Genomic DNA, 27,311 nt, shown 5'->3' on the forward strand with positions numbered 1-27,311 from the left:
ACCCTTGCAGGTAGCTTTGACCCAGGGCTCCAGCATAGGTCAGCCAAGGGTGAACACCTGAGGTAGGTGAAAAGCCCGGGAACAGACTATGTTCACTCCTCAGATGCTCCCCTGGACTCAGGCACGGGCACCCCCGAGAAGGGGTTGACCAAACCAAGTTGAGTCCCTGGATTCCTTTAACGGAATGCCCTTCACATAGGGATGGCGAGACCGTTCTCCCATCCCTATCACCTGAACCAGTGCCTATCTGCAACCTTACAAGTTGTGACGATTTGCTATGCGGCAGGCGATACCCAAATGGCAACAGCCAATCAGCCAAGTGGGTTAATTCCTGCCATGCCCCTGTCCCAACGACAGACGACACACAACAGCATAGCAAGGTCAATCTCAAAAATGGGTGGGCGGGTGTTCTGATGCACGAGCCAAAAGAGGAAGCTCTGGGTCATGTACATAGGTATATATTGGTCCCTCGATCCGTTTAGACTGCACCCCATTGGCCAGATTAAACCCAGCAACGAGGGACCTACCAATCAGGTGGTGTGGCTTTCCAATATACCCACCCACAACCAGGAGGTCAGTCTCCAGGTCTCACAGCAACACGTCCCCTCTTTTAGGGAGGACACAATTTACCAGCATAGTCTTGATTTGCACATTCCTCGTTCACCTTAAATAACCACCATGTCGTATTGACTTTGAAGGACATTTTCGGTGGTGCCCTTTGAAATCTTGAATCAGACGGTCAGAGGGTGCACTGCACAATCCTATACAGGTTTATTAAGAGTTCATTCACACTGATTTTAATGGTGCTTCCTTACCAGTAAGAGTGCACAGGATGGCACCCTTAAAATACCCTTACCCTTGGGATTAGTTTGGAATTGTTTTTCAAAGGGGAGCATGTGATACTGTTACCAGCCCATCCATGTTCTGTAAGATTAATTGCTCATACCTTTAAAGAAGAGAAAATTGTGGGTTCTTTATTTCAGCCAAGAGGAACCTGGCAGGTAGATAAAAAGATTTAGTTCTATTTGTTACTGACAAATGAACAAAATCTATTTTTGTACCAGCAGGTTAGAAAATATGACCTTCCCTTCTATAGTGTTTTCTTATGTGCTATTCCAGTCTTTAAAGAACCAATAAATCAGCCAAGAAGAACTGGATCAATTTACTGTCCACTTCACTTTAAAACCAAGGTAAATCTGTCAATTCACTGGAACCACTCAGAATCTCTAAAACCTTTCCGGTGTATTTATTGTGTGGGGGCAGGAATGTCGGGAATTAGCAGAAAAAGCGAGCGTGGAGCTTCTCAGTTACTTACCTTTTAGAACTGGGTGATGTAAAGCCATTCTATAGATTCCTTCCAGAATTTCAATAGAACTTTTTTTTCTAAAGGAATGTTCCAATCTATTTCTCAAAGTTAAGGAAACCAAAGTAACTTCTTTGGGCACTGAGTCAACCAGTTAACCTCAAATGAAGTCAGCTCAAACACACACACACACACACACACACACAAAACGCTTATGAAGTTGGACAGACTTATTTTCACCTGAAGTGCAACTCAAGAGAGAACGGCTCTCTGTGCTTATGAGATCTTTCAGACTCTTTGATAGCACTGCGATTATGAAGAGTTGTTGTTGCAGCTGAAGGTTTCTGCTGGGAATTTAGGAAAAGCCCCAAGAATGCTTTCAAAAAGTGGAGCCCAAGAGTTATCACGTTCTCAGCAAATGGCTTCATGACAAGCATTACAGTGGTGCCCCGCAAGACGAATGCCTCGCAAGACAAAAAACTTGCTAGACGAAAGGGTTTTGTGGTTTTTGAGCTGCTTCGCAAGACAAATTTCCCTATGGGCTTCCTTCGCAAGACGAAAACGTCTTGCGTTTTTTGCAAGTTTGTTTCCTTTTTCTTAACACCGTTAATACAGTTGCGACTTGACTTCGAGGAGCAACTCATAGAATGCGGTGTGGTAGCCTTTTTTGAGGTTTTTGGTGATTTTTGAAGCTTTTCCAAAACATTTCCGACACCGTGCTTCGCAAGACGAAAAATTCGCTAGACGAAAAAACTCACGGAATGAATTAATTTCGTCTTGCGAGGCACCACTGTAACTCTAATAAGAAAGAAGATATTGTTAAAGACAGGGCTAAGGACAAGTGACCCCTCACATGACTTTCTCCTACATGACTTTCCCCTCAAAAAAAAATCAAGTACAGTGGTACCTTGGTTCTCAAGCTTAATCCGTTCCGGAAGTCCGTTCCAAAACCAAAGCGTTCCAAAACCAAGGCGCGCTTTCCCATAGAAAGTAATGCAAAAGGGATTAATCCCTTCCAGACTTTTAAAAACAACCCCTAAAACAGCAATTTAACATGAATTTTACTATCTAACAAGACCACTGATCCATAAAATGAAAGCAATAATCAATGTACTGTACTATAAAATAAATAAGACAGTACTGTAGATGATAAAAATAATAATAATAAAATTTCTTACCTGCGCTGATGATAGTCATTGTTTGGATGGGTGGTTTTTATCCATTTCCGCAGTCACACAGTCAATCAATTGGTAGCTGAACTGGGTTCCACACAGTCACAAAAGCAAATTAACTGAAAATGCCTCAAAAGCAAAAACGCAAAATAAATAGCAAAAACAAAAGTGCCAAACTTAATCCATTCCAGAAGTCTGATTGACTTCTGAAATGTTTGAGAACCAAAAGGGAGCTTCTGATTGGTGCAGGTGTGGGAAGGTTCAGGGATGCAGGAGAGGATATATTGTTTGCTTATATCCTTTCCAACTTGTGTTAACAACTTCTACAATTTAGCAGAGTAACATTCCCCTTTTAAAACTTGCACAGCAGATGTGTTTGCTCAGGCTCGCTAAAGCCTCTAAAACAAGTTACTTGGTAATTCCCCCTTTAAAGGTAAAGGTAAAGGTACCCCTGCCCGTACGGACCAGTCGTGTCCGACTCTGGGGTTGCATGCTCATCTTACTCTAGAGGCCGTGAGCCGGCACCGTCTGAAGACACTTCCGGGTCACGTGGCCAGCATGACGAAGCTGCAGCTGGCGAGCCAGCACCAGCGCACCACATGGAAACGCCGTTTACCTTCCCGCTATAAAGCGGTCCCTATTTATCTACTTGCACTTAAGAGTGCATTCGAACTGCTAGGTGGGCAGGAGCTGGGACCGAACGACAGGAGCTCACCCCGCTGCGGGGATTCGAACTGCCGACCATACGATCGGCAAGTATTAGGCGCTGAGGTTTTACCCACAGCGCCACCCGCGTCCCTTCAATTCCCCCTTTAGTCGCCCTGAGCCCGGCTCAGCTGGGGAGGGCGGGATATAAATAAAATTTATTATTATTATTATAAAAGGAATAGACACCACACAGTCTTCTATAAAAGTATAAAAAGAGTTTACTCACTCATTCTTTTCACAGATGGATCCCAGAAGGAAGACTTAAGTTACAAAAGTAATATACCTGGAAACTATCCCATAAGGAGACAGCTCCTTTGTCCTCTCTTGTCTGGAAGCCAAGAGAGCATCTTAGGCTAAGCAGATGTTGCTTCTTCGACGAATGTAGTCAGAGAGAGAGAGAGATGGCGGCCAGTCCTATGCTTTTGTTACCTGCACAGGTGAGGCCACGCCCACCTCTGGTCACATGTAGAGGAAGTCTGTCCCAGTCTAGGAGGAAACAGGTTCTGACTGGCTGGTCCAGACACCCCCTTTTTATGTCCACTCTAGGGATGTTGTACTTGACTGCTCTGTGTTTCACATCCCACAGCAGGCACCCCGGAAACAATAGCCGACAGCAGTATTGGACGTTCAGCTTCTGAAAAAGAATTGAAAACTGGAACACTTACTTCTGAGTTTTCAGTGTTTGAGTACCAAGGCATTTGAGAACCAATGTACCACTGTTGTTGTTTAGTCATTTAGTTGTGTCTGACTCTTCGTGACTCCATGGACCAGAGCACGCCAGGCACTCCTGTCTTCCACTGCCTCCCGCAGTTTTGTCAAACTCATGTTGGTAGCCTCAAGAACACTGTCCAACCATCTCATCCTCTGTCAGCCTCTTCTCCTTGTGCCCTCAATCTTTCCCAACATCAGAGTCTTTTCCAGGGAGTCTTCTCTTCTCATGAGGTGGCCAAAGTATTGGAGCCTCAGCTTCAGGATCTGTCCTTCCAGTGAGGAGGTACCACTGTAGTGAGCCATCGTTACATAGTACAATATGGTTTTCCAAGTAGCAGTGAGGTCACAAAGGATCAGAGTTTACAGCCAGGTGACTGGAATGCCATTCATGGGGAAAGGTAGAGACATTTCCCTGGCAATGTCAATGTAGAGTTATTTCAATCTCTGAGTGCAGCATATTGTTGGGGGATATGTACTGTAATGTTTCCTGGAGTAAATGACTGGATAAGGATGAGTGGGTGAATACTTGAATTAGATATGGCCAAGGTGCTGTGGACAATTATGAAAACAAAAACACGAACAACCCAATAACCCCTCCCTCCCCAACACAATTTCAAAGGGAATCAGATGTCAATCAGCCAAGGGCCTGGTTGAAGAGGAATGTTCGCCTGCTGCCTAAAATATATATAATGAAGGCACCAGGCGAACTTCCCTGGGGAGAGCTTTCCACAAATGTGGAGCCACTGAAGAAAAGGCCTGTTCTTGTGTTGCCACCCTCTAGACCTCTCGAGGAGGAGGCACACCAAGAAGGGCCTCAGAAGATGATCTCAGGGTCCGGGTAGGTTCATATTGAGAGAGGAGGTCCTTGAGGTACTACAATCCTGATCTGTTTAAGCAAATAGTCTCATGGCATGTGCACAGTTCCAGCTGAACTCAGCTTCTCGGTAACAAATCTTATCCCAGTGCTCATCCAGTGCTTGTCCCTGTTGGATGGCAAGCTGTATATGAGCCAGTTGAAGCTGAATTTGGCCAAGGCTGAAGTAATTATGGTCGGCATGTAACCTGGAGAAAATACCTGTATACACTTTAGACACCAGCCCTGACCTCTCTGACTGGAAGCTCTGAAGCACTTTGGATTATAACTGAATTAGTCAGAATATGATTGTCTTTTCCCTCATCCGCACAGTTCCCACACCGTACAGTTTCATGGGACTCTTCCTACACGATTGCAAGCTGGTTGGAGTGGGAATTATTTCTGAGCGTACTTGGGATGCAGCCAGACGGTCCCTCATGCATCTGAAAATGGGTACAGAGCTTTCCTCTTCAGAGCTCATTGCATAAGAAACCCAGGTTTTCTCCTGATACAATTTGAGCACTCCCCCTTCACTCCACAATGTATTTTAAATGGATTTTGGCAAACACACCAGATTAACAATCTTGTTGCTAGCACTGATAATAAATATCCATGTCAACAGGCACATTTTTACATGTCATATGCTTGTAAGCCTCCATGGTACTGAACTGATCCTGGAACTCGCTGGCCAATAACAGTGGAAGACGACCTACAGCTGCGTGCTTCTTGGGAACGTGTGCCTCAAGTGAATCACGTCTGCTTCCTTTGATTGGACTCAATGTTCTGCCATTATGCAGAGTCGGAGCAGTGGCCAAGCATCATTTCTCTGGACCTGGAACAAATTCGTAACATCTCCTCCTCCCCTCCCCTATACCTACAATCTCATCCATTATAAAGGGAAAACACGCACACCAAAAATAGCCTCTATCACTTTACAGCTGTCTATTTTCATTCATCTCATTCCTGCACTGTCAATCTCTTTCTATTACAGAGTCCACAGGTATGCACAGTGGGTAGGTAGCATAGCCCAGAGATATGGCCAGACTATGCTCCTAGTGCTCGAGGACCACCAAAGCAATAAGGAACAGCAATACAGTGGATGCTCGGGTTGCAAACGTGATCCATGCGGGATGCACATTCGCAACCCGCAGCTGCGCATCTGCGCACATGCAGGTTGCAATTCAGCACTTCTGCGCATTCACAAAGCATGATTTAGCGCTTCTGCGCATGTGCGACCACCAAAACCCGGAAGTAACCCATACTTCCGGGTTTTGGCAGTCCGTAACCCAAAAAAAATGCAACCTGAAGAGTCTGTAAACCAAGGTATTACTGTACAGCTGAAACGGCGAGACTAACAGGGAAAATTCGGAACCAGCAGGACCAGACTTTCCTAAAGGAATGGAAGAAGTTTTCGATATATCTGGAAAGCAATTGTAACCAACTGATATCACTTGCAGGGTTAAAAGAAGTTTTGTAAGGAGCAATTTATAAATTATTGTGAAAAGAATTAAGAATAGATGTATTGGAAATTTGAATTTATAGCAATAATGATAGTAACAAAATGCATAATTAGAAAGGCTTTACAGCCAAAAAATTCGAAAGGATGTTATGCTGGAAAATATGTGTAAAAACTAATAAAAAATATTATTATTATTTAAAAAAGAAATAAAAGCGGTGATCATTTTAAAGGTAAAAGGACCCTTCACCATTAGGTCCAGTCATGGACGACTCTGGGGTTGCGGCACTCATCTTGCTTTACTGGCCGAGGGAGCCGGCGTTTGTCTGCAGACAGTTTTTCCGAGTCATTCGGTAACCCCAGAGTCATTAGCGACTGGACTTAACTGTCAGGGGTCGTTTACCTTTACCTTTTGGCAATCCACTTATCCCACTACTTAGTTGGTCTATAAGGTGCTACTGGACAATTTTATTATTAATATTATTAGTTCCCTCCAATGTAATCCAAATCTCTCCTCTAGAGGAACAACACGCAATGGGGCTTGACTAATCCTCCATTAGGACCCTGATCCGGTTTAAGCAAACACCACAGACACAGCTGGGCATATTCTTTGCTCAAGAATCTACTGGAGATGTACTTATCCAGCTGCAAAGGGAAAAGCATACTTAATCAAGAATACGAGTGATTCATTGAAGCTGGGCTGAAAGGCGAGCTGGAAGAGAGAAAGCTATCCCTTGATAAGAAGCAGACTATGACTCAGAAGGTTTTTCTTCCAGTAAATGCCCCCCCCCCTTGCAGCACAGCTGGATGAGTTTTCACTGCAATGCCTAGACAAGGCCTTGCATTCTTATTTCCTTTTAATGTTAAAGGCTGAATGATGTATCCTATTTTATGTGGGAACCACTTCCCAATTGGCTTTCCTTTAAATTCATTGCTGCCACACTGCCAGAGCACGATTTCTGTTCTCATCCTGAAGCAAAGTTCTTAACCTGAGGTACTATTTCTGGGTTAGCAGAGTTTGTAACCTGAAGCGTCTGTAACCTGAAGCGTCTGTAACCCAAGGTACCACTGTATCTATCACCTAATCTATCATCATCTATCTATCTATCCATCTATCTATCTATCTATCTATCTATCTATCTATCTATCTATCTATCGTATTTTTCTGTCCATAGGACACCCCCTATTTTTGGGGACTCAGCTTTAGGAAAATGAGGGGAGATGGCCCAAAGTTGCTGAGCCTCTTCCCACCCCCACCCCCCATGCAACTGCAGGCAGGAAACACTCCATAGGTCGTTTCCCATTCACAGAGGCATCGGGGGGGAGTTGCGCTCCTGGGAGCACAACCTCTCCCGATGCCGCCATGCGTGGGAAACGACCCAGGGAGAGCCCGCAGCGCACAGCGGCATCGGGGGAATTTGTGCTCCCGCCAACAAGCTGGCTGGCAGTGTGCAGCTTCTCTCCCCCCCCCCACGCAGCTATGGGCAGGAAACACCCCCCAGATCACTCCTCCTCCCCCATGCCACTATCCGTGTATTGGATGACCCCAGTTTTTTGACGTGATTTTTTAGTCAAAAAACCTCGTCCAATACACAGAAACATACGGTATCATCTATCTATCATCTATCATCTATCTATCTATCTATCTATCTATCTATCTATCTAATCTTTCTCTATAGTAGAAAAGTTAGCAAAGGAAACTTAAACTCAACAGGAAAAGATCTGTTTTAGTAATAATAATAATAATAATGATGATGATGATGATGATGATGTAATATTTATACCCCCACCCTGGGTGGCTCCCAACAGAATATTAAAAACACAATAAAAGATCAAACATTAAAAACTTCCCTAAACAGGACTGCCTTCAGATGTCTTCTAAAAGTCAGATAGTTTTTTATTTCCTTGACATCTGGTGGGAGGGCGTTCCACAGGGCGGGCGCTACCACGGAGAAGGCCCTCTGCCTGGTTCCCTGTAACCTCACTTCTCGCAGGGAGGGAACCGCCAGAAGGCCCTCGGAGCTGGACCTCAGCGTCCAGGCTGAACAATGGGGGTGGAGACGCTTCTTAATGGCCCAAAACAATTATCAAAACAGGCTGTGTGTTTTGAAAGTACAACAACAAAAATGCCAGGGTTGGTTAACCCTCACGATGCATGCAACTGATGGCATGGCTATTTAGTTAGTTAGTTATATCATAAAATTTATGCACAGCTCGACTGTAATAAAAAACAACAACACTCAAAGCGGTTTGCAAAAGATAAAACAGTAAAATCAAGGGGGGAAACTCAGCCATACTTTAAAACAAGCGAAACTTAAAATAAATAAATAAAAGAGATGGAGCACTGAAGCAGAGTCACCAAGAGCGGAAGAATCATTCCTTTGACTTCTCTTCAGAAAAAGAAGAAAAAGGAAGAAGGAAGAAGCAAAACATGTTTGGGAGTGGATGCTCAGTGAACCAAATTCTCTTGGCTGTGATAAGACACGCAAGATACAACTCTTTCACAATGCAAATATTTTCTTCTGAGGCAGGTGCCATTTGCAGAACATTCCTGTTCTGCGGTGGTTGAGTGATAACTTGAAAATATTTTTTTGAACTTTCAAAACAAGCAGCCCACCACAAGGAAAGAAGGTGTGTAAATCTACTGTTTCAAACTTAACCATGGATTCCTGGAGAGGATTTTTCAACAAATGCAGCTGACAGGATTATGCTCAAAAACATCATACAGTCGTACCTTGGATCCCGAATGCCTTGCGAGTCGAACATTTGAGGCGAGTCAAATGCCTCAAACCCGGAAGTAAGTGTTCCAGTTTGTGAATGTTCTTTGGAACCCAAACATCTGGCACGGCTTCCTGCAGCCAATCAGAAGCCGCACTTTGGTTTCCAAACTTGGTTTTGGAAGTCGAACAGACTTCCGGAACGGATTCCGTTCGACTTCCGAGGTAGCACTGTATTTGTTTCGGAATGGCCTGTGTTTCTAGCTCCCAAGCCAGTGGTGCTTTGGCATCTCTGCAGCTGCTGCCAGCAAGGTGAATGATCTATGGAGCAACTCACAGAAGCCATCTTAAGTGGCTCATGATCTATATTTGGAACACTACTGACCTAAATCAGAAGATCCTTAATGGGACATTGTAGACTCCAGGCCCCCCCCCCCAACACTGCCACACTTTTCCAAATGTATTTTGGACCTTTTCCAAAGACTTTTGGTTGTTTTCCCAATATTTCAAAACACTTTCTGCAATTATTTTGGAATCCGTTTCATGGGATAAATCACTTGTTAGGTTATAGTCAGAAAATAAAATGCTCAATTCCCATTAACAATAAAAAGAAATATGCTAATAATAATGCATTATTATTACTATTACTATTACTATTATTATTATTACTACTACTACTATTGCTATGTGCAATATCACAATGAAAGTTTTCTTGAACAGCAAACACCTATAATGTAGGCCAGACTGACTTCTGATTTGGAGGAGACTAATATATTTCATTTTCACAGAAAAATGGATTACTTTGTGGGTCAATATAAAGACAGGGGGGAAAGTTGCACTTACTTAACTTGGATTCTTAGGCCACTTATCCAAACCAGAATCAATATCTTCTTTATTGTACTAATTCTAATGTAAAAAAATATGATTTTATCCTAACCTTTTCATGTAAGTATTGATGGGTGAGTCTTTTTCCAGTCTATGACCGTTTCATACATCTGTCCTTTCTGTCCAGCTTTCTGCAAAAAAGTGTGGAAAGTCACATTTAAACACACTTTTAACACATTTCCCCTAGAATGCATTTTGTATGCTTTTCTTCCTGAGAACTGCATTCACAACATTTGGAGCAGGGCAGAACTTGAAGAATAACTGTGTTTCAATTCACAAGTCAGAAAAATGCAAACTGAATTGTCAACTTAAAAAACTACATTGTCCAACATCCCTGTTCTTGTCCCTAACACAAGCAGAAACAGGGAGATCCTGAATTATAAATGGATGGAACATCTTTAGCAATTGCTGTTTGAAAATGTAGCTGTGAGTAATTCCGTTCCGCATAAGCTGATAGATACTGAGAAGATCCACAAGCTGTATAGGGTTTGAGTTTTTCTTTTGGTTAAGAAATCCCCGGTCAAAAATTGTGGGTGGCCACAAAGTAAAAAATAAACACCATTCAATTTGGGAACTTTTTGCTTCAATGCAATGTTATGTTTGTAAATGAAGCCTGAGAAAAGATAAACAGCCCTAAGATACTGAGGGGAAACAAACTTTCTGCTTATTTGCCTATCCAAAACATTATTTTGCTCGTTTATAGAGTAATAAGTCTCTGTTCTAGCCCCTTTAACATTTTCTGTGATGTGAAATATTTTTTAACAAGAGATGTTTTAAAAGTCTTCTGTATTCTTGTATTTTGCTTAAACAAAACTTGCAAAACTTACAAAAAATAAAATTCTCAGAGTATTTTTTTAAATTTTAAAATAAGGAATACTAAGCATCAGGGATGCCATTGTTTGGACAATAAACCTCATTCTCAGAGGCAAGTGATGTGGTTTTTCCCTGGTGTAGTTCCTTACAAATGTGCAACATCAGACCTTTTGATTGGCAGATAGTAGGATGAAATGCTGGAAGTGAATGCTTAAGTTGTTTTTAATTCCTTTTTGTAAGTCACCATTTGTTTGTTTGTTTGTATGCCACCCATCTGACTGGTTTGCCCCAGCCATTCTGGGCAGCTTCCAGCTAATTATAAAACCACAGGGCTGCCTTCAGCTGCCTTGTAAAAAGTGAGATACTTGTTTATTTCCCTGACCTCTGATGGAGGACATTCCACAGGACGGGTGCTACCACCAAGAAGGCAGCGGTGGTGCATCCCTGATTACCACCCGGGGTGGGTGGGCAGGCGCCTGTGGACGTGACCGCTCCGAGGGTGGGTGGGGCGTGCTGGGGGCAGAGTGCGCCGGGGGTGGAGCACTCACTGCAGCCAGCCAGCTCCCTCATGCTTTGGATCCTAGCGTCGGAGAGGAGTGCTTTCACCGTTTCGCCGCCGCTTCTGCTGCAAGCGATTGTAGCATCGAAGAGGGGCACTGAGGCTTGCTGCAGGGGTGGAGCTTGAGACTGCAGCTCCCGAGAGGGGCACCGTCACCGCCTCTCCACTGCCTGCAGCCAGCTGGCAGTTGCGGCCTCCCCCCTCCCTCTCGACTGGATCAGGGGCAGCCGTAAGGAGAAGCAACCGCCACCGCCATTGCCCCAGCCCTGAAGGCGCAGCTTCCTTAGATGAGGGAATTGTAGTGGGGCGCCAGATTGTACCCCTTCAAAAAATGTTCCCGGGTCAATGCCCCCCCACCATACACTATGCCACCGCAAGAAGGCCCTCTGCCTGGTTCTCTGGAACCTCGTTTCTCGCAATGAGGGAATCGCCAGAAGATAAGATAAGATCAGATAAAATAAAACTTTATTCGCATTAGCCAATGGGCATAGCAACAGTAAAACATTACAGTATACGCAGAAAAGGGAATTTGATATAAGAGCACAATTTAAAACCCTGAATCAGCCGTCAGTTAGTGGCCCTTATTCTGACTGCCCCTGCTATGAAGCTAACAACCTTTGCTGTTATCTGCTCATTTTGATCTGATAGAAGAAAGGACATTGTGGCAGTGGTTGAGCGCCCTGGGATGGTTAGTACGAGTGGGGTGATCTCGTTACTCAGGTCTTTGTAGAGAGTACAAGACAGGAGGACATGTGCCGCTGTTTCGGTGCTACCATCTCCACAGGGGCAAAGACGTTTCTCAGGTGGGATCTTTTGGAATCAACCCTCAAGTACCGCAGATGGCAGAACATCCAGTCTTGCAAGTGTAAAAGCACGTCTATATTTTGGGATAATAAGTTTGTGCAGATATGGGGCCAGAGAATCAAAATGGAGAGGTGGAAAATGAACATACCAAGGGCAGAATTTCCTTATAGTGGCCAGGTTGTTCTGATGCTCGATATCTTTTAGACGTAGGGCCCATAGTGAGTAGGTGTTGTGGGGATAAGCCATAAGAGTGAGGTTTTTGATAGATGGTTTTAAGCTAGGCACTTTTATGGGTGTCTTGAAGTACTAGGGATAGTAAGCCAGGGGGATTTGAGCTTAGGCGGAGCCAGAAGTTAAGAGTTCTTTGCCAAGTCCGTACTTCTACTGAAGGGAGACTTACCTCCAGTCTTAACGATGCATTTGGGACGCTTGGCCGTGCAGAAAAAATCTGCCTTCGAAACTTTGATTGAATAGAAGTGCCAGAAGGCCTTTGGAACTGGACCTCAGTGTTCAGGCTGATGTCAGGCTTAGGGGAATCAGCTCCCTCCCATGGGGGCAGACCAGAATCAGAGAAAGAATAAAAGTTCTTACCAAGCAATTTATTCAATAATTCACAGAGAACGACAAAGGAATGCAGCCTTCCCTAATAATGGTGTGGCTCCAAGTAAAGTCCCACCCCTCATTTGATGTCACTATTGTGTCAGTTAATCTGAGATTTCTGTCTCTGATCTCTCTGTTCTAATACCCTCAATGCCTGTCTGGTCTTGGGAGAGGGGGGTGTCAAGAATGCTTTCCAAAGACACTGAGTCTGTCAGCTGTTTCTCCCCTGGTTCTCCTCCTCCTTCCTGCTTTTCCTCTTCCAGTATTTCCCACCTTCTCCCCTCTGCAGCCTCTGAACTGTGCCCTTCTGAAAACCACTGTTCTAAATCTATAGTGTCCTCTTGTTCTCAGGAAGGTTCAGGAGAAGGGGGGAGTGGCCCCCACCATTCCTCATCTGTTCAGCCCCTGACACCTCCACATGGGGAAGCCTGGTAGGCAATGCCACTATACTTTTCTCCACCCTGCCAGATGTTACTGCAGGTAACTCCCTCAAAATCAAAAGGACGTAACTTCAGAGAAATATGTTTAGGATGCAAGCTTTCCCCAAAGTCGTCTTCTTCTTCTTCTTTGGCGATCACTCATAGCCGAGTAAGATTGTCTTCCATGAACACAGTTTTAACAGTGAGTCTGTAAGTGACTGTGGAGGCCAATTCTGGATTCATATGTCCTTCCACATAGATTTCCAGGCAGGAATTGATCACGGTGAGGGTTTGCCAAGCGTGCCTTCCTCTTAGCACGTTTTTCCCTTGTTTCCTGAGTTCGAGCATCTTCAAAGTCCATGACACCTTTGGTGAAGGCTGTTCTCCAACTGGAGCGCTTGCAGGCCAGTGTTTCCCAGCCTCTGAACTGTGCCCTTCTGAAAACCACTGTTCTTAATCTATACTGTGCTCCTCTTCTTGAGAAGTTTCAGGAGAAGGGAGGGGTGGCCCCCATCATTTCTCCTCATTCCAGCCCCTGACAGCTGCACAATGTGGGTGGAGATGCTCCTTCAAGTATATTCAGTTGTATCTTTACGGGGGAAGGGGGCGGAATTAAAAAGGGGTGGGGCTTACCTGCTCCCCCACATATCTTATTCAAGTTGGTACCCCTGGAAGAAGCAATAATATTTTTCTTAGTTGGCACGACCTACAGAAACATTTTTTTACATGACAGATTTGCCCTCCAATACAGGTGCCGGGAGCAATCCCAGACAGTGTTAGCTGCTCCTTTCTATGATTGATATGATAACCATATGCCCTGCTTCCTAAAACATAGAGGAGAAGCCTCTCCCAAAACTAATTCTTACACATGACTACATTAGTATTATGGGCATGATTTATCAATCTGTTGTGGAAACAATTGCCTAAACAATTACATGCTGTTGATAGCACTCTCATTTTCTGGACTGTAGTTCCACTGTCATCATCATTATTAATAATATATCCTGACACTTTCTGACATGAATAACTCATGAGTCCAGGAATCTGCCAACTTGCTGAATACCAGAAACATTTTGTTTCCAATAGAAGTGCTCTTGCTCTGAGCAAGCTGCATGTTTTATGGCGTGCGTTTGCAGCATTTAAAATAATATTTCTATATTCCAAACTTGCAAAACCTTTGCTCAGTAAAATCCCAATTGCACTAGATGCAGCTCAGATTGTATGGTTTTGTGATTTGATTCCAAATCATAAAGGGGGGGGTCATATTTTGGATTTCAGACAGAAATACCAAGTGTCCCTATTTTTCAGGGTCAGTTCCAGATTTACTGAATCTGTCCCAGTTTCTGATTTGATCCCAGAACGTCCCGCTTTTCTTTTGGACATCCCTATTTTCATCAGAGAAACATTGGAGGGTATGGTAGAATGTCCCTATTTTCATTGGAGACATGTTGGAGGGTATGGAATGATGTGATTCCCCAAACCAAGGAGCTTTAGAAGACATCTGAAGGCAGCCTATGGCTGGATCTGGACACATCAAAGAAGCAATTCAGTTAAATGCGTTGTAAACTTCATACAGGGAAACCTCAGTGGCGAAAGACAGGACTCTACAGAGCCATGTGGTGTCACAGTGTTATAACGCATATAAAGTGTGAATGTAGCTGAATCTCTGGTTAGGGAAGTTCTTAATGTTTGATGTTTTATTATGTTCTTATATATGTTGGAAGCTGCCTAGAGTGGTTGCGGCAACATCATCATCATCATCATCATCATCATCATCATCATCATCATCATCATTTAATGCTGTATTGTGTTTTTAATATTCGATTGGGAGCCGCCCAGAGTGGCTGAGGAAAACCAGCCAGATGGGGAGGGTATTATTAGTATTATTGATGTTCCTATTTTCATCGGAGAAATGTTGGAGGGTATGGAACACATTTCCTGTCTGGAAACTAGACTGCACAGCAAGGATGAGGAACCAGAGGCCCTCCAGATGATGTTGGACTTAAAATCCCATCAGGCCTAGCCAGCATAGCCAATAGTCAGGAGTGATGGGAGTTGTAGTCCAACAAGGTTAGGAGGACTACAGGTTACTCATCCCTGTGCAACACATCTTTTCATTGTTAACTTGCCATATGTCTGGGATTTCCTGGACATATCCGGCATACTGGAGTCGGTAGCAGTGCCTGGGCAGAAATCGTAAAAAAAAAAAAATGTCTGGAAAAAAGCCGGACGTATGGCAGCCGACGTCAGCAGTTCTGTTTGTGCCGATTTTCCATTGCGTGGCAAGTCTCTCCCCCCCCCCCCATGTGAAATGAAGACACTGGACACAATGTTTTAGGTTAATGGGCATAAAAAGGCCACAACTTTATTGATTACAGAATTGAAAGGTATTGGCTTTAGGCATTGGCTCCTATCGACTACCTGGCATGGTGACCAGGAGGGTTGTCCACAAACCGTGGGGGGTCCTGTTGAAGTACGCCAACTAGGATCCCACGGGTGTCACCGCTCGGGGGCGTGCCGGAGGCCCTTACCTCCGTAGGTTTCGGACAAGGCAACGCCCCCCGGAGTCCTCTACCAGACTACCCTTTCAATTGGGGGAAGGTGATGGCGCTTCCTTCCCCCCTTTCATTTGCATAACAATTCCCCCTGCCAATGCCTAACCGCCAATACCGCGGAAGTTGTGACGTTTGCTACGAGGTAGGCGAAAAAACCAAAAGGCTCAAAGTGCGCCAACTTGGAAAAATTCCTACCAGGCCCCTTGCGGCGACCAACCGAAGTCCATAGCAAGGTCATATCTAGCTAAGCCTAAGGGTGGGTGGGATGGGAAAACCTCTCTGCTGCCCAGGTGGAAAGAGGGCGGTCTCCAGGCCCCACCTCCCCGGCCCGCTGATTGGAGGGCCGGCTCAGTGACACGCCCGGGGATTCCCTGCTCGCGCGGGGGCAAAGACCAGCCCCCGCGTGCGTGTGGGAGGAGTTAGCCCGCAACCCCATCTCCTCCAAGGCGGAAATGGCTTTAGAAAACAGCTCAACAATTTTGGCCAATAAAAGCTCAACAACTTTTCTGTCCGTTTGAAATATGGCAACTCTATTGTTAACAAAATCTTTGGCATTACAACCAGATATCTGGAAGCACCCGGGTTTGCTCAGGCTGTTTGGGATTGCAGAGTCTAGCTCCCTTCCCCTTTTCAGCTGTCATGGTGAATAGAGTTTTGCTGACATGAACCCTGCCATTTATTCAATTGTTACTTGGGTTTTGATAGAATGGCTTGTTTCAATGCTGGGTTGGCCTGTGTAAGGACATGGTGGAATATAGCCACGTTTCATTTTTTGTGTCTCCTCCCTCCCACTTCCACAAAGCTGAAATAACTACAGCTCTGTGCTTTGATTTCTCACTACTTGACAGCAGCTGAAAAGTGAATTGAGGACAGGCTCTTGCCATCTGCAGAATATCAGCATGTTTAAACATAACAGTAACACGAGAGGCGTTTTAGTCCTCCAATCTTCAGGGGAAGTAAGTTTGGTATTCTTGTGTGAGTTAAAAAACACAGCAGGAAGCAACTGTAAATTGCCTGATAAAACTTTGTCAGCCTAGTTTGGTTCAGTGTTCCATTGTTTTGCTTTGTTTTTGTTTTTTTCATTTTCTTAGTCCTAACGTTGGGATTTCAGTTCTTTTTTAAGCGAGCAATTCAACAAAGTGTCCTATTTTCAAGGCTGCAAAAAGCCAATAACATTTCTGTTTTCATAGTGACAATGGATACCATTAGTCTGTTGGCCAGGGCCAGTCCTACCATTGAGGCCAAGTGAAGTGGCCCTCTCAGATAGATGATTTTGGGTCTCAGGAAAGGACAGGGAAAATGGTTATTGCCTTCATTATTGTATATTTACTGACATGCAGGGGGGCACAGGTGCTGGTGGGATGTTTTAAGCAATTGGTAGCAGATTCCCCTTATGTTCAATGCTTTTGCAATTCAAACATTAAAGTAACTGATGACACAACATGGGGAGAAGCAATTGAAATGTCCTTCAGAAAGGAATAAAACCAAACTGTATCTTAAAAAAACTAAACTAAACTAAAAACTAAACTAAACGTGGCACATAGAATGAGATGCTCATGTGCATTTGACTTTTTAAAGAAGTTAAACAGATTGGGTAAGATCCAAGGAAGTCCTACTCAGAGTAAACCCATTGCAGACCCTCCAAGGGTCCCTATTTTCCCGGGACGTCCCTGAGTTAGAGAAGCCATCCCAGTTTCTGATTTGATCCTGAAATGTCCCACTTTTCCTTAGGTAAAGGTAAAGGTACCCCTGACCATTAGGTCCAGTCATGACCGACTCTGGGGTTGCGGCGCTCATCTCGCTTTATTGGCCAAAGGAGCCGGCGTACAGCTTCTGGGTCATGTGGCCAGCATGGCTAAACCAAAGCAGTGCAACTATAACTGCAACTTTTTAGCAAGCAGGAATAGGAAATGTTACTGCCGTTTTTGTTCTGGCTATTTATTTATTGAAAATGTTTCGAGCTGCTTCTTCAGTCCCAAAAAAGGAATCCCAGAGCAGGTCACAATCATGGAACATTTAAAGTTTTAGATAATAAAAATGAAACAACTCATTCTTTTTTAAAATAAAGGAATGAATGAACAGGAATAGACAATAGTATGGACATTAAAATTCCATTGCAACAAACTCAGAGCAAGCTCAGAAGACAAAGACCACCCAAAGGTCTGGATAGATACATGGGTCTTCAGCTGGTACTGAAGACTTGCAAGACTCAGTTCCATCTTTATTTGGGTCCATCTCTGAATATGGACGCGGGTGGCACTGTGGGTTAAACCACAGAGCCTAGGACTTGCCGATCAGAAGGTCGGCAGTTCGAATCCCCGCGATGGAGTGAGCTCCCGTTGCTCAGTCCCTGCTCTGGCCAACCTAGCAGTTCGAAAGCACGTCAAAGTGCAAGTAGATAAATAGGTACCACTTCGGCAGGAAGGTAAACGGTGTTTCCATGCGCTGCTCTGGTTCACCGGAAGCATCTTAGTCATGCTGGCCCCATGACCTGGAAGCTGTACGCCGGCTCCCTCGGCCAATAAAGCGAGATGAGCACCGCAGCCCCAGAGTCGGTCACAACTGGACCTAATGTTCAGGGGTCCCTTTACCTTTACCTGAATATGGCTATGCACACACCAAGTTTTTAAAGCATATGGCTTCCCCCAGAGAATCTTGGGAACTATAGGCTGTTAAGTGTGATGGGAATTGTATCTCTGTGAGGGATAAACTCCAGTCTCCAGGATTTGGGGGTAGCCATGTGCTTTCAATGTGCTTGCAATGAATGGTGTGTACACAAGTCCGCTCCCCCTTCTTGGTGCGGCCACGTTGCAAAATGGCAGAGGCTTCCCTGAGGCCCCAGCGATGGAACCGGAACTTCAGTGCCCTTCCTGATAGGTGGGGGGGGGGCATAAGCCCCCACCACTTATCCAGGGCTGGCTTTAGGTTTGATGAGGCCCTAAGCTACTGAAGGTAATGGGGCCCTTTATAAATTCAGCTGTCCTTTGTCAGCACAAATTGTCGCTGTTTTTTGTGTTGAATATATGCTATATGGTAATTTATGGACCTAATAGTTATCTAAAGCCTTTTGCACATAACAAAATATGTATATTACCAAAGTAATTGTTGAACTGAAATACAATTAAGAAGAAGTATATTAATAGTGAAATACAAGTAAGAAGAAGTATATTAATCCAGAATGGATTACGTTTGAGAACCAAGGTACCACTGTATATAGAAATGAGCAAACCAGTGATATTTTAGGGAGCAGGCTAGCCCATTACTTGCATCATAGGAGCTTACACAACACAAAACACTGTTGCTGTATGTAGGTTTTATTTGTTTTTAATAATAATAATAATAATAATAATAATAATAATAATAATAATAATGCGGGATGCACGTTCGCAACCCGCAGTGTTCGCAAGCCGCGTCTGCACGTCTGTGCATGCACAGGTCGCGATTTAGTGTTTCTGCGCATGCGCGGCTGCCGAAACCTGGAAGTAATCCGTTTCGGTACTTCCGGGGTTCAGCGGTCCGTAACCCAAAAAAACGCAACCCGAAGCGGCTGTAACCCGAGGTATGACTGTACCTCCCTTCCTTACGTTGCATATATAATCTGCCTTTCTCTTTTTCTCTCTTCTTTTGAGAGTGGCTAGACACTTGAAGTAGCTATTGTGTAGATGAGTGAGTGAAGATTTGTGTTTTCCGAAAATGAAGTTATTTCCCATCATCTGTCCACAGAGCCAACTTGCCCTGCCCTCCAGTTATAGCAAAACTGGGTTGTTTATTTCCTTACACTTTAATTCTTTGACCGATTCTCTGTACTGTATAGAACAGAACAAAACATCTATCAGGATTGCCCTATAGTCAACCCTGTTTTTTCACAGATAGCAAGATTGTATTAGACTTAAAGCGGCTTCCACATAAAATTGCCATGCAATGAATAATGGCGTCTTAAGCTTGACAATATAGCCTCTTATTATAAGGTCTTAATATATATCTAAAATGGGGATGAGGGAGGAATTCATGCTGCCAGCAGAATCCTGATGACTTATATTCCAGTTTGCAATTATGGCATCAGTTTCAAACAAAAGCGGAGCTCACTTTTTACAGATAGGCATTTTATACATATATTTTCACTAGAACAAATGTGTTTCTTTGGACTATGGTGAGTGGGAAACTACAGAGAGGAGAGGTCATCTTTCTCTGCAATACACTTAATATCTTTTCCTCCTTAATATGCTTTCCAAGGATCTATACATTTTTATTTACAGGTTCAGATGCCAAGTCCAAACCTTCTGCAATCCATCAGCCTCCCAGACATTTTATAACTCCCCCAACCATATGACTCCATTTTATTTATCCTCATAACACAACTCTGCACGCTGAAACAATCATTCTCATCGCCTTTCTTAAACATTTTAGATACAGTGCTAAAATGTTTGACCCCTGCTGCCTGTTTCCTCCTTAGGAAGCGTACAGTATTTCATTTCATTGTTCACTCTCTTCTCCTACCTGAAAAAGGCATGAATGCAGGAGGGAGGCTGTTTTCTGCCACTTACGGGAAAGCAATTGGCTAGCAGTGTGTTGGTAAAATAAATTGCCCCAGCCAATTCAAGTGAAGACTCTTGATCCTAAGATCTCCCTCTCAGTTAGCATTTCTTAGTGCAGAAAGTATTGATCTGATGTGTAGAGATCTTTCCTATTCTAATTAATTCAGGAGGGTCCTGGAAGCTTCTCTGTGTGAAAGAACAAGCAGAAGGTTTGTGATGTTTGGGTTATTGCTTCAGGGAAGCTAGGTACAGCTGGCTTAAACTGGTTCTCTTACCTCATTCTGTCGAGGCCATGCTGACTATAAAAGTAAGGCCAGAAGGAGCCTAGGCTTCACTTTCTCTTTCTGTCTATTTTCCTTCTGGGGTGGCGTTCCATACATAGTATGCTACAGTGTTAAGGTTTAGACTTATTATAAGTTATTGTAAGTTTAAGTTAAGTCTGCTGCAACTGGATTTCTTATGGACAGTGCCAATCCTGAATGTATTGGATTTGTGACCACTATGCTCGTTTGCCTTCAGTAGCAGCAAAGCTCTGTTGGATGAAAGATACTGTATTTTTTGCTCTATAAGACTCACTTTTTCCCTCCTAAAAAGTCAGGGGAAATGTGTGTGCGTCTTATGGAGCGAGTGCAGGCTGCGCAGCTATCCCAGAAGCCAGAACAGGAAGAGGGATTGCTGCTTTTGCTGCGCAGCAAAAATATCCCTCTTGCTGTTCTGGCTTCTGAGATTCAGAATATTTTTTTTCTTGTTTTCCTCCTCCAAAAACTAGGTGTGTCTTATGGTCTGGTGCGTCATAGAGCGAAAAATACGGCAATTGCCTCTGGTCTATTTTGGAATTAATCCTGCAACGTGTTTAAGTTTTCCTTTGCTAACTATACATTGGAATCCGCTCTGGATCAATATTGAGTAAAAATTCAATGACACTCCCTTCTTAGCATTCCATGCATCTGAAGAAAGTGGCCTCTTGTCCGTGAAAACGTACACCATAATAAATGTGTTAGGATTCTATCCAATGCTATGCAGGCACAGTTCTGATTGAGCAACTGGACTTTGCCTTCCTCATCTCTCCCCCCCCCCCAAAAAAAACCCCCGAACAATCTCTGGAGGGTCCTGTAGCCCTTTGGAGCAGATTTGAGCAGCTGTAGGAGGGAAGAGGAAGGGAAACGTTGTTGCTCAAGGGGAACAGCAGAGATGGATACAAATCATAGTCTTTGGGGTACCACAAGACTATTTGCTGTTCAAGTACAGTTAGTAAGCAATATAATGCATTTTGGTACACACATTTGGGTTGGAGAATTGCATCGAAAAATGCGGGAAAATGTGAATTTTGAAGGGGTAACTTCCCGAGTTCTCCCTCCAAGCCACTAATCAATCACACACAGCCACCGAACGGGTTTTATTGTCTTCTTATCTGACACCAGCTACAGAACATCAAACACCAAGTCTAATACATGGCATGTTCTCTCTCTCTCTCTCTCTCTCTCCCCCCCCCCCAACCAGGTTAACATGAAGATTTATAGAGGCTGGGGCAGGCATAGGCAAACTCGGCCCTCCAGATGTTTTTAATCTTTGTTGGAACCCAGAGTGGCTTGGGAAACCCAGCCAGATGGGCAGGGTACAAATAATATATTATTATTATTATTATTATTATTATTATTATTATTATTATTATTATTATTAGGGCCATGGCACATCCCCACCGGTGACCCTGGGGGGAGCTCTGAGTTGATGTACATCAACAGGGCTCCCACTACTTGTGGTTGACCCTTATGAGACTACCTGCAAGGTCGGCAGGAGTCAGATATAGTCGGTTCGGTTCCAGTGCCTAAGCCAATAGCGCTCACATTCTGTAACCAATGAAGTTGTGGCCTTTATTAGCCCATTAACCTAAAATGCTGGTGTCCACGTGTTTTTATTCCAATAAATGGGGGAGGGTTTGGGGCCTTGACATGCAATGCCTCGCTGGACGAAAAATTAAGTCTGCAGAGGAAAGTCCAAGTAATAATTATTATTATTATTATTATTATTATTATTATTATTATTATTATTATTTGTATCCCGCCCTCCCCAGCCGAAGCCGGGCTCAGGGTGGCTAACAACAATAAAACAGTACAAAAGTATAGCATAAACAACATTCTAAAATCATTCATTATAAAATTAATTAAGAGGCTTCCACATCATCTCAGGCTGTTTGTGATTCATGTTTAGATCTCTCAGTCCCAGATGTGGTTCAGCAACATGTGTACATGAGGAGGCCTCCTTACAAACTGTGTGCCAAATAAACAGTTTGCTGAAAGTACAGCTGTTTTAACTTAATACAGTGTCTCCATTAGATCTGTTCATTAAGCTTAGACCTGTGTCAAGCAACTCTTGGCAACATACTTCCTTTATTTATATAAGTCATGCCCTACCCAGATTTCATCCTCTAGGAACAGGTCTAACCCAGAATTTCCACAGCCTATCCCTGGAGATTCAGAGTCGATAACAATTCCATGGACGAGGATAATATACTCCCCGGTCATGGTAACATTAACCCCTTCAGCATTTGTTCCAACTTCTCAGGCCCTCCAAATTTAACCCATGATTTTGTCGTGGAAATTCTACTCAATATTGATCCAGAGTAGATTCCAATGTATAGTTAGCAGAGTAAAAACTTAAAACACATTGCGTGGCTATACCCGCCCCCTCCACAGACGAATAAATGAAGACACGGGACACCAGAATTTTAGGTTAATGGGCGAAAATGGCCACAACTTTATTGATTACAAGCAAGAGTGGTATTGGCTTTAGGCATTGGCCCTACCAGACTAACCGGTCTAACCGGTGAGGGTTAAGCACCAACAGGGGGAGCCACCCGAGATGCATATCCCTAGGCGCTCCCTGAGGGGTTACCGCTCGGGGGCACGCTTTAGGCCCTAGCCTCCGTAGGTTTCGGATGAGGCGACGCCCCTCGGAGTCCTTTAACGAACTACCCTCCAAGCCTTGGGGGAGGTGATGGCGTTCCTCCCCCCCGATCTCATTTGCATGACAATACCCCGGCCAATGCCTACCGCCAAAACCCAGGAGTTGTGACGTTTTGCTACGAGGTAGGCGAAAAAACCAAGTGGCTTCAAATTCCAGCCAATTAGCCAAATGGAAAAACTCCTACCAGGCCCCTTGTGGCGACCAGCCGAAACCCATAGCAAAGTCAAGGGCGAACCTAAAGGGCGGGTGGGTGGGAAACCGCGTTGGGTAAGAGGAGAAAAGGGGCGAGCCGAGGGCTGCCCTGACCTTAAATGGCCTCTAGACAGCCCGCCCCCGCCGCCAGCCGATTGGCTGGCGGGCGTGGGGATGCTAATTGAGGGAATCCCTGGCTGAAGTTCGGTAGTGGCATTGCAGGATTCCAAATATATATACTGGAGAGAGAGAGAGAGAGCGCGAGAGAGAGAGAGAGAGAGGCAATTGTATTTCATCCAGCAGAGCTTTACTGCTACTGGAGGCAAATGAGCATAATGGTCACAAATCCAATACATTCAGGATTGGCACTGTCCGTAAGAAATCCAGTTGCGGCAGACTTAACTTAAACTTACAATAACTCATAATAAGTCTAAACCAGGCATGGCCAAACTTGGCTCTCCAGCTGTTTTGGGACTACAAATCCCATCATCCCTGACCACTGGTCCTTTTAGCTAGGGATGATGGGAGTTGAAGTCCCAAAACAGCTGGGGGGCCATGATTGGCCATGCCTGGTCTAAACCTTAACACTATAGCATACAATGTACAGAACACCACACCAGAATGAAAAGAGATAGAAAGTGTGAAACCCGGGCTCCTTTTGGACTTAGTTTTACAGTCACCATGACCTTGACAGAAGAGATAACAGAACCAGTTTAAGCCAGCTGTACTCAGTTTTTCTGAAGGAATAACCCAAATATCATGAACCATCTTCTGGTTTCTTACACACAGAGAAGCTTCCAGGAACTTCCAGAACCCTTTTGAATGCTGATCACCGAATAATTGATGCTTTTGAATTATGGTGCTGGAGGAGACTCTTGAGAGTCCCATGGACTGCAAGAAGATCAAACCTCTCCATTCGTAAGGAAATCAGCCCTGAGTGCTCACTGGAAGGACAGATCCTGAAGCTGAGGCTCCAATACTTTGGCCACCTCATGAGAAGAGAAGACTCCATGGTAAAGACCCTGATATTGGGAAAGATGGAGGACACAAGGAGAAGGGGACGACAGAGGATGAGATGGTTGGATAGTGTTTGCGAAGCTACCAGCATGAGTTTGACCAAACTGTGGGAGGCAGTGGAAGACAGGAATGCCTGGCGTGCTCTGGTCCATGGGGTCACGAAGAGTCGGGCACGGCTAAATGACTAAACAACAACAACAAGAATAGGAAAGATCTCTACACATCAGATCAATACTTTCTGTACTAAGAAATGTAAACTGACAGATTTAGAGGAATCATTCCTAGGCCTTCAGCAACTTTAGGGTCAAGAACATGGAGCAGAGGCATTTGAACACATGGTGTATGCGCATAGAGCTGCTTCATATGCACCCTGAACACATGGCTGCTGGTGGCGGGATGCAGCAGGTGCATCAGTGGGGTGCAAGGTGAACTTGTGTGGCCCCGTGAACCTCTTGTGTGTTCATCTGAGTATGCCTTTCCCAACAGAAATAGGCCCAAGACAAGGAAACAATGTATGCTTAGTGACTCGGGATCTAGTATCTAAAATTATTGTTCTTGGTGTTGTATCACCTTTCACTTAGTAAAAGGTGCTTTGAGACAATGTATGCACAAACTATAAAAACAGCTCAAATAGTTTCTAAAACAGTACAAAAATCAACCAAAGACGGGCTTTTAAAGTAAGCAAAATATACACTGACGGCAGAAACATTTCCATCAAACTGGAAGAGCTTGGACGATAACTTAGTCAGGCCCGGGGAATAATGTTTTGGCCCCCCATTTTAAAACAAACCGAACTAATTCACAAGAGATGAAGAGAAACCTCCAACCAATCCAGTCCTGTCTTAATAGCCTGGTGCAAAGGAGATTTGGATTGTTCTTTCTGATGGTATCTTACTTGTCCTTTAAATATATAAATACCAAATGATTTTTTTTTTTGGGGGGGGGGAGCATTCTCCAGATCAAGATTATGCATGATTTTGTATAAGATTCAGTCAATATATGCCCATCCTGCCCCTGTTGGGGATTGTACATATGGATTGGGAAATGTGCACAATTCCCTGTTCATTATGGGCACATTCCCAGTGAAGCCTGGTGAAAATGCAGAATGACTGGTTATTATGCACCTTTACCACTCAACTTACATTCCCTTTAGCACACATGTGCATGCACACAAACACACACAGAGGTATATGCAGGTGTGCATCCCAAGATTTTTGAGTACTCCATTATAATTCAATTAACTGAGGGTACTTCAATCCCTTAAATCAGAGATGGAGAAATTATGGTCCTACAGATGTCAGCTCCAGCCAGCATGGCCAAACATAAGGGATGATGTAGTAGTCTAACAACATCTTGAGAGGCAAAGATTCCCCACCCTCCCTTCCATTCATTTTGGTGCAGTGGAATCCAGAGACACATTGTGCTCTCCCTTTTACAGCAGAATTCTGATTTATTAAAACCAATGGGTATTTCCTATTTGCATGCATCTAGGATATTTATCATACCCAAAGGAGTATATCAAAATGTGATGCTTGGCAAGTGATGTTTAATTATATTAGCAGTGTTTTGCTCAGTGTTACAGCCATGTGTAATTAAATGCAAAAACTTAGTTCCCAAGGAGACAATATGATCATAATCTATATTAATTGCTCTTTACTTCTGTTGATGTGGATTTTGATCGTATCTCTTTACTGCTTCTGAAATACTCAGTAATAAATAAGTGGTGCTGAGCCTTATGTTGGCCAGTCTATGAATACTTCATATTTTCTTGCAGCTGGAAGCATGTCTCTTGTTTTATAGCAAAGTAATAGATGCTGTGGTCTGAAGTGCAGGGAATTTTAGAATCCCAGGGATAAAGATTTCACATTAGAAACCAGTCATTGCTCCACATGAGATAGTATAATTAGACTAGGAGGGCTTTTTACTGCAATTTGCTTAATGTAATGGCAAACCCAGCTTTTGTATTCCCAGAACTCTCTGCAGTCCATCTCCTATTCTATAACTGCAACTTTTTAGCAAGCAGGAATAGGAAATGTTACTGCCGTTTTTGTTCTGGCTATTTATTTATTGAAAATGTTTCGAGCTGCTTCTTCAGTCCCAAAAAAGGAATCCCAGAGCAGGTCACAATCATGGAACATTTAAAGTTTTAGATAATAAAAATGAAACAACTCATTCTTTTTTAAAATAAAGGAATGAATGAACAGGAATAGACAATAGTATGGACATTAAAATTCCATTGCAACAAACTCAGAGCAAGCTCAGAAGACAAAGACCACCCAAAGGTCTGGATAGATACATGGGTCTTCAGCTGGTACTGAAGACTTGCAAGACTCAGTTCCATCTTTATTTGGGTCCATCTCTGAATATGGACGCGGGTGGCACTGTGGGTTAAACCACAGAGCCTAGGACTTGCCGATCAGAAGGTCGGCAGTTCGAATCCCCGCGATGGAGTGAGCTCCCGTTGCTCAGTCCCTGCTCTGGCCAACCTAGCAGTTCGAAAGCACGTCAAAGTGCAAGTAGATAAATAGGTACCACTTCGGCAGGAAGGTAAACGGTGTTTCCATGCGCTGCTCTGGTTCACCGGAAGCATCTTAGTCATGCTGGCCCCATGACCTGGAAGCTGTACGCCGGCTCCCTCGGCCAATAAAGCGAGATGAGCACCGCAGCCCCAGAGTCGGTCACAACTGGACCTAATGTTCAGGGGTCCCTTTACCTTTACCTGAATATGGCTATGCACACACCAAGTTTTTAAAGCATATGGCTTCCCCCAGAGAATCTTGGGAACTATAGGCTGTTAAGTGTGATGGGAATTGTATCTCTGTGAGGGATAAACTCCAGTCTCCAGGATTTGGGGGTAGCCATGTGCTTTCAATGTGCTTGCAATGAATGGTGTGTACACAAGTCCGCTCCCCCTTCTTGGTGCGGCCACGTTGCAAAATGGCAGAGGCTTCCCTGAGGCCCCAGCGATGGAACCGGAACTTCAGTGCCCTTCCTGATAGGTGGGGGGGGGGCATAAGCCCCCACCACTTATCCAGGGCTGGCTTTAGG

The 27,311-nt window shown here is 44.1% G+C and overlaps 1 long non-coding RNA gene across 3 annotated transcripts; it reads right to left on the reverse strand.

Annotated features, from left to right (window-relative positions):
- Nucleotides 1-1,398: 1,398 nt before the first annotated feature.
- LOC310691163 lies at nucleotides 1,399-5,846 on the reverse strand. Of its 3 annotated transcripts, XR_014518362.1 has the most exons (3): nucleotides 3,898-5,846; nucleotides 3,406-3,817; nucleotides 1,399-2,604 (listed from the first exon to the last, which is right to left on the reverse strand). It is a non-coding gene; the product is annotated as an uncharacterized lncRNA (long non-coding RNA). The 3 variants fall into 3 exon arrangements; XR_014518363.1 differs by having other exon boundaries at nucleotides 1,399-2,562; nucleotides 3,406-5,846; XR_014518364.1 differs by having other exon boundaries at nucleotides 3,406-5,846.
- Nucleotides 5,847-27,311: the final 21,465 nt, after the last annotated feature.

This window comes from Podarcis liolepis (assembly GCF_965112155.1).
Source record: "Podarcis liolepis genome assembly, chromosome: 1".
Taxonomy (NCBI): Eukaryota; Metazoa; Chordata; class Lepidosauria; order Squamata; family Lacertidae; genus Podarcis; species Podarcis liolepis.